Source organism: Bubalus bubalis, chromosome 2, assembly GCF_019923935.1.
Source record: "Bubalus bubalis isolate 160015118507 breed Murrah chromosome 2, NDDB_SH_1, whole genome shotgun sequence".
NCBI classification, from domain to species: Eukaryota; Metazoa; Chordata; class Mammalia; order Artiodactyla; family Bovidae; genus Bubalus; species Bubalus bubalis.
Genome location: NC_059158.1, coordinates 28276451 through 28284679, shown reverse-complemented (window position 1 = coordinate 28284679; position 8229 = coordinate 28276451). Strand labels below are relative to the sequence as shown.

The window sequence follows — 8229 nt, the reverse complement described above, 5'->3', positions numbered from 1 at the left end:
ACAGAAACAGCCTTACGTTTCTTTCAGGCAGAAAAATAAAATAAGTTACTTTCATCTGCTTCTAATTCAAAAGTAGACAGAGTGAATTTGATTCAACATTATAAAAAAAAAATCACCTTTTGGCTGAGATCAGGCATGGAAAAATTCAACCCCAAAGGACAGAATTTTGGAAACTAATATGCAAGCAAAAAGTGGGCTGAGTGAAAAGGAAGGAAGAATATTCTAGTTGAAATTTGTAAATAATATGAGCTTGCCTATTAAAGTTCACTTTTGCAAATAATCTTAGAAGAGGATTATACTGCTACCACCAAGGAAGATGGAAGCTCTCTTCCTATAGAGAAGCTGAGCGGAGTTTGGGTGATTGAAATCTTGAATAATTATAATAGCTAACATTTGTTGTTTGTCCAGACACTGTAATAAGCACACTTATTTAATCTTCTGTCTACAAGGTAATTTTTATTATTAGCTTCATTTTACATATAAGGAAACTAAGATTTATAGAGATTAAATGGCCTTTCCAAGATTCTGTATCCAAAAAATGGTTCTGTTGAGGCACAAACTTTTTGACTTAAAAATAATTTGTGTTAAGAGAAAGTGTGTAAGTCATGAAGTAACCCTACAATAGGCATATTGGTCTCTAATGATTTGCATGAATTAATTAGCATTTCTAATGAACTTGTAAAGGAAGCTGATGATTTATCATCACAGTGGGTAGATTTAGTGTTTCTTTTCACTTTGTTTCTGAACACCTTGCATTTCCTAAGCAGAGCTCAGAACCATGGGTAGCCTTTAGGGCTATTAAGATACTCAAATTAGGACAAAGCATAGAATATTTTTTAAGAAGAATATCAGCAGCCATGTTGATTTAGCCCAAGGCTGACCTTGACCCCTACTGTGTTTTGAAATGAGATAGCTAAAGAACTTTGTGCAGCAGGACCTGTCTTGTCCTGCAGGCTAAGAATATAAAAGGTTGGGGATGTTCCTTGGCATACCTGCTCTTAAAATACGGCATCTATCAATTGATATAGAAGATCTATCAAACAATGCTGGTGAAAATATGTACTAAACTTAGTAGATTTAGGATCAATCAATTAATACAGATAAAATGTGTACTACGTCTATTAGATTTTCAGACTAAATCATTTCTTGAGATTCATATATTTAGATTTATTCATGTTGTTTAAAACTAGGAATCTCATACATCTGCTGTTTTGAGATCAGGTAAATAAGTCCTGGGCATATAAAAAACCCTCAGAACATGAGGTAAATGTCTTCATGTCCACCCAATCCATATTTTTACAGTAAATGAACTTGATCAGCATCCCAATCAGTTTTTATATTTATATATTAAAAAAAACTTATCAATATAGAAAAGATTTCTGTAAAGAGACATGTTCAGTCTATTGATTTCTTCCCCCTTCTTTGCTTTGAGACATATGTGATTGCCATTGGTGGTGGCCCATAGTGTTAAGGCAGCATTCTGAGGCAGTGGAGCTGAGCTACCTGGTTATTTACCCAAGTGATGTTTAAAGGGTCTTGGAGGGGCAATGGACAGTCTATGAAAGATCTATGCTAGTAATGCTGGCAGAGAGGAAACAAGCATCTGCTCTCCCCTATTCCTAGCAAGTCATGTTTATAGCATCTTCCTAGGTACACGCATCAAGGCAGACCCCTCTCCACCTCTCTGAGGAGCATGAGACAACCTAGAGTGCAAGGCATCATTTGGCCCTGACATTGGGCCTGCTGCTCTACCTTGGTGCTCCTTCATCATATTACTAGAAATTTTATCTTTGGTAATTTGTGAAAGAAGAAGAGCTATTTCCAGAAGAACCCTCAACAAATGCACACTATGTTACCTGGAGGGAATGATAGATCAGCAGTCTATGAGTAAATATGAGTTGCTTTTCAGGCTGATGAATGGTGCTTCAATGCCTGAATTTTGAGAACAGGGCAGTCTTTGCCTGGGGGTTTGGGGATTTCTTGATGAAGGCAAGGAGAACCCACATAGGGAACTGAAACTGAGATAGGACAAAGTCTCAAACCAAGGAACAGAGTCCCTGGAGTGTGGGGACTGCCATGGTAAGATGAAAAAATAAAAAGGGGACAAATTAATAAAAGACCCAGAGATGTGAACAGACATGAGAAAGATCCCCAAAGAACATTTTAACTTCTTCTCCTATTTCATTTATTTGGAGTATAGTTGATTTACTATGTTGTATTAGTTTCAGGTGTACAAAGCACTGATTCATATGTGTGTGTGTGTGTGTGTGTGTGTATATATATATATATATATATAATTTTTCAGGTTCTTTTCTTTTATAGGTTATTACAAAATATTGAGTATAGTTCCCTGTTTTCCCAGTTTACTTTTGATCAGCCCAGTGTGTAAGGGCAGCATGGCCTCTAGTAATTTATGACTGCAAGTATGTTTCTTTATTCAATGTTTCTCTGTAGAAGGAGTTTGAGGTTAAGAGACAAGAACTCAAGCACTGTTTTGATCATTAACTTTGGGGCTTTGAGTTTGATCTTTCTCTATGCCTGAGCCTTTTAAAATTAAGGTTACACCTGCCCTACCTCACTAGGGCAAAAACATGAAATACCTTTGAAAAGTACAGAATGTTAGATCAGTGTAAGAATAGGTATGAGAAAAAAAAATTCCTCAGAATCTCTTAATATAATTTATTTAGGACTATTTGATTGCTATACATATATTTCTGTTTTTATACAGATGAATATGTTATCTTCATATATATGCATGTATGAATACAGACCATATTACATGAATACAGATGCAATGAGTTCCTTTCACTTCATTTTATGAATCACTTACCAATCAATAAGAGAAAAAAAACCCAAATAACATTTCCTAAAAGGTAAAGTAACAAGATATGGAAAACTTTAAAGATATTCAATGAAGATAAACTGGACAATAAAAGGATTTTTGAAAATAAGGAATTGAAGCCTAATGCCCTGATAAAATATTTCTTTTGTGGTTTTAAAGCAGAGCACTTAAGATGGGGAGGGAGGAGGGAGGAGGGAGGAGGGTTCAGGATGGGGAGCACGGGTATACCTGTGGCGGATTCATTTCGATGTTTGGCAAAACTAATACAATATTGTAAAGTTTAAAAATAAAATAAAATTAAAAAAAAAGAAAGTTTCCCTTTCTTACTTAATTGCCTAATGTAGATTTACATTTGAAATAATTTGACCACTCTGCGGAATAGCTTTCCTGTAGATTTTAGGTCTTTTTGTTAAGTTAGTAGAAGAACTGCCTCACCAACAAACTCTGAGTAACCACTTCCATTTTCCCCACTATAATCTGTTCCTTCCTCCAGGGTCAGTGTATTACCAAATGAGGAATCAGTGGTTCCCCTAGATGTAATTAGAGAAGCAGTGGTTCAGCCCGATTCATCCTGTTCTCAGCCTGTTGGTTCTTGGGCTCCTGTACCTGTGTGTTATGAGCATTTTAAAGAAGTTCCCTCAGAAATGACTCATATAAAAAAGCTAAGGCAATTACAGCTGTGAGTGTGAAGTTTTTAAACTCAATTGAAATTAAAAATAGTCTGATAGAAACTTGATATCAAGTTGAGAAAATAATGTTTTTAGAGATGAAGCATTCAAATCAGGAAGCAAGTATCTAGAGAATGATAAGACTGATGGAGTAAGGAAGATAGGAGTCAAAAAAAAGTGGTAATTGTGGCTAGGTATGTGTTTATGTGTACTTGTGTTGACAGAACTCTCTGAAATAAAACTCGTTTGGGGACCTGGGACCCTCAATGAAATAGCACTGTGATCTGGGTAATGCATTAGTCCCTCTAATTGGTTAAGTTTATTGGACTTAAATATAATGTGGATGGATGCACTATGATTATGACACCATCCTTAAGACTGATTATCTATAAATACGCATTGATTAGCTATGCCTAGATACTACTTTGCCAACAAACGTCCGTCTACTCAAGGCTATGGTTTTTCCAGTGGTCATGTATGGATGTAAAAGTTGGACTGTGAAGAAAGCTGAGCGCCGAAGAATTGATGCTTTTGAACTGTGGTGTTGGAGAAGACTCTTGAGAGTCCTTTGGACTGCAAGGAGATCCAACCAGTCCATTCTGAAGGAGATCAGCCCTTGGATTTCTTTGGAAGGAATGATGCTGAAGCTGAAACTCCAATACTTGGGCCACCTCATGCGAAGAGTTGACTCATTGGAAAAGACCCTGATGCTGGGAAGGATTGGGGGCAGGAGGAGAAGGGGACGACAGAGGATGAGATGGCTGGATGGCATCACCGACTCGATGGACATGAGTTTAGGTGAACTCTGGGAGTTGGTGATGGACAGGGAGGCCTGGCGTGCTGCAATTCATGAGGTTGCAAAGAGTGGGACACGACTGAGCAACTGAACTGAACTGACTGATGCATATGGTCAGCTGTGCAAACTTAAAGGATGGATACTCCCATCTATGCTGTTCCGCTTTGAATGCCAGACAATTCTGTATAGGTGTCGGCACCCCAGCCAACTGGCCCAATATGCAGAGATGGTCTAATGCCAGCAGGACACTTACCCAACCTCTGTGCTAATACTACATGGCTGACAGCTGCTGATAAAAGCATTGTTCCTTCTCTTCTGGAAAAGAAAAAAATCCAATTCTTTGGGACACATAAAAATTCAGAGAAACCTTAGATCCTTCTATGCCCTCTGCAGGGACACTTTCCTACTAAGAAGAGCAAGTGATGGTAATTTATAATTCATTTCCATGATACTGATCCCTTCTCATTCTGCTCTAGTGGAACTTGGGAACTGGAAAGTGACATTAAAGTGACTATGTTCTTTTCATTTGCCTTGTCTAATTTTGTGTACAGACATAGTTATTGAGAAAAATAAGAATCTGCTTGTAGACACATCTCTGAACTATAAAATTAATGCATACTCTGCTAAAGTATGTGTATCAGTTTGTTACACTATACAACTTGAACAGCTTAAGAACGTTAAAGCTGGCATTGTGCCATGCTGTCACTCTTCAATGGTATTGGGCTCCTAAGATTAGGAAGTTTTGTGGTATGTTAGAGCCGGGTTTTGGCATAAGAAGATTTAGATTCCACTATATGTTCTTTTGGAGAAGGAAATGGCAACCCATTCCAGTTTCCTTGCCTGGAGAATCCCATGGACAGAGGAACCTGGCAGGCTATACCCCATGTGGCTGCAAAGAGTCGGACATGACTAAACAACTAACACACACACACATATATTCTTTATTTACTTATTGGGCAAGTCATTTAACCTAAACTGGACTATAGACTCATCAGGGATATGGGAATGAAAATAATACCTATATCATGAGCTCTTCTGAGAATCCAAGAGGTTACTAGTAGGTTTACTTTTTAGCTCTGAAGTCCTTCCAAGCAGCAAAAGTCATTCTAAAATGCCTTAGATGTTTGTGTTCTAATCTTTTAAATTTGTTATGTCAATCAAGTTTTGCACATTACTAAAGTTTTCATGCATCATGAAATAAAAATGTTTGTAGCTTCTGCATTACTAATCTTCAGAGACTAGAGCCATTCAGTTCTTTTAACTTTAATTTAAACAACCCTTTTTAAAGAAAAAAAAAAACCCAAACATTAAATACTGTGTTGCATGATCAAACTATAAATGTCTCTGATGGTTCCATCTCAAGATGACCCACTGGCAGCACATAATGAATCTTCAGTAAATATGTTCTTTGGAAACTCTGGGAAGACAGTAACCGGAGTATGTGGTCCTGACCCTTATTTCCTCTAATCTTGCTCTGCAGCAGAAGACATCCACCAGGGAAGGCAGACTAGTAGACCCAGGAGAGGTTTTAAATTTCAGTTCTAAGGAAAGGGCAGATCCAGGATTTGGTTCTGTGGGGAAAGGAGCCAGGGTACCCGTTATAGAGAGGTCATGTCTGTCCCTGAGGACAGACTAGATGTCCAGGATTCTGTACCTGCCAGAGTTGTCAGCTGACATGATTCCCTTTGGCTAGTGTCGCACGGGCCAATATTCTGTCATACTAGAGAGGTTTGCCTGGTCCAGCTGGCCCAGGAAGCTATGGGGGACAGTTATGACTGTGGACTGAGTACCACCCATGATTAGGAGAGGTCACCACATGCTCCTAGGAGGTCCAGAAGCAGAAAGCCTCTGCAGAGGGTGAACTGTTTGTCAACTTGTTCTGTGATGGGTGGTCAGGATGCATACTGCATTCTTTCCCTATTTTCTGGTTTTCCATGGTCCAACAGACCTGGAAAACTGGATTGCCCAAGGCTTTTATACCATAATGAGGCAAAGACAAGTTACAACTCAACAGTACTGGAAATTTGAGAGAGGAAGACCTAGCTGATTGACTGGAACAGGCACCCCCTCACTGAAATAGAGACAACAAAAATGCTGATTGACATATTTCATCAAAAACACAGGAGCTGACGCCAGTGGAGGGGGCCACCTGTACCTTTCTGCCTGCAAAATGGCTCCCGGGAGCGTCGCTTCCAGTGACACCTCTTCCTCTACCTCCTCGGTCTCCTCGGCCTCCTCGGCCTCTGCAGAGGGGTCGTCCAGGCCGTCAGGGTCTGAAAAGCCAGGCCTGGCCCGGGGCGCCGTCCGGGCGCCACGCCGCCACCCTCCAGTGCTGTGCATGGTGCTGGAGGCGCTGCAGGCCGGGGAGCGGCGCCGGGGCACCTCAGTGGCGGCCATCAAAGTCTACATCCTGCAGAAGTACCCGACGGTGGACGCCCTCCGGCTCAACCACCTGCTGAAGCAGGCCCTGGCCACGGGCCTGCACCACGGCCTGCTCATCAGGCCCGTGAACTCCAAGGCCAAGGGAGCCACCGGCAGCTTCAAATCCCCAAAGACAAAAGGAAAATCCCACCCAGGAAGACGGCCCCCAGGATGCCCAGTCAGGCTGAGGGGAAGGACCCCAAGAAGCCGAGTGAGTCAAAGAAGGACCCTGCCAACCCAGGCGAGGTGAAAAAAGGATCCAGGAAGCCCAGAGAGGGGAGGGAAGCTCCCTCCAAAAAAAAAAAAAAAAAAAAAACCACAGGAGCTGTCAAGAGAGTGAAATTGGAGCATAAAAAGGACTTCAGTTTTGAATTTAGGAGTTATGGTCCATGACTTTAAAAATCCAAAAGATGAGTTGAAAAAGAAGATAGATCCTGTTGAAAACAGAAATGGTGAGAAAAAGCCAGCAAAGGAACAGTTCACCCCACAAACAGGCAAATATATAGAAAACAAGAGAGGAAGGCTCACGGCTCAGAGGGAAGTTTTAGGACTAAGATGTCATCTGCAGGAGTTTCAGAGGGGAGGGTGATACTGATGTAGACCATAGAAACAAATTTCCCTGATCTCAAAGGGGCTTGAATTAACTGATTAGCAGAATTAATAAAAGATATACATACAGGATATAACTGCATCTAAGGATAAAAAGGAAGTATCATAAACTTTTGCTCAAAGAAGAAAATTCACTTATAAAGAGAAACTGATCAGACTAGCATTAGACTTCTCATCTACAATTCTTAAAGCCCTATGATCATGACCAGCAGCAATTAATTAGAACAAAAAGAGAAATTCAAACAAGGTGCTATTTTTCTAGGGAAAAATTCACAAACATATTTATAATAATCAACAGTGGATTCATAACAGCAGAGTAAAAATGAAGGAAAGTGAAATTATTGACAAGCAGCAAATGATGCAATACATAAGTTAATATAAATGGTTGAGAAACAATAAAATTAATTTATCATATATTTCCTAAATAATGATCTTTTAAAGAGAAGAGGCATTCTATTACAGGAGAAAATAGAGCTAAAATACTGAAACTAAAGTTTGACTCAACCAAATCTAAGTATTGGGAGTAAAGATGTGGTATAGGAAAATGACTTCAGAAATTATATTTCATTTTGCTGAGCTGTATTGCAATGAGGAAAGGTTGGTAGACTACCTCTCATACCCAAATCTAGTAATAGAGGAGTAAAGTCTTATTCCATTAATAAATAAGAAATAAAGACTTATTCATTCTTAATAGAAGTGAGAAAATAATAACTATTCACATTAAAAATCAAATTGTTAAGCAAGACAAAGGGAATGAATAAAAAGTTAAGCCAGAAAAATACCAAGAAAAGGAAAAATGGAAATAAACCACAATACACCGGAACATAACATGGGAGGAGTAAACTTACTCACTTAGTTATTTCACTAGATGTTCAGTTCAGTTCAGTTCAGTC

The 8229-nt window shown here is 39.4% G+C and overlaps 1 pseudogene; it reads left to right on the top strand.

Annotated features, from left to right (window-relative positions):
• Positions 1-6439: 6439 nt before the first annotated feature.
• LOC102394139 lies at positions 6440-7135 on the top strand (annotated as a pseudogene).
• The last annotated feature ends 1094 nt before the right edge of the window (positions 7136-8229 follow it).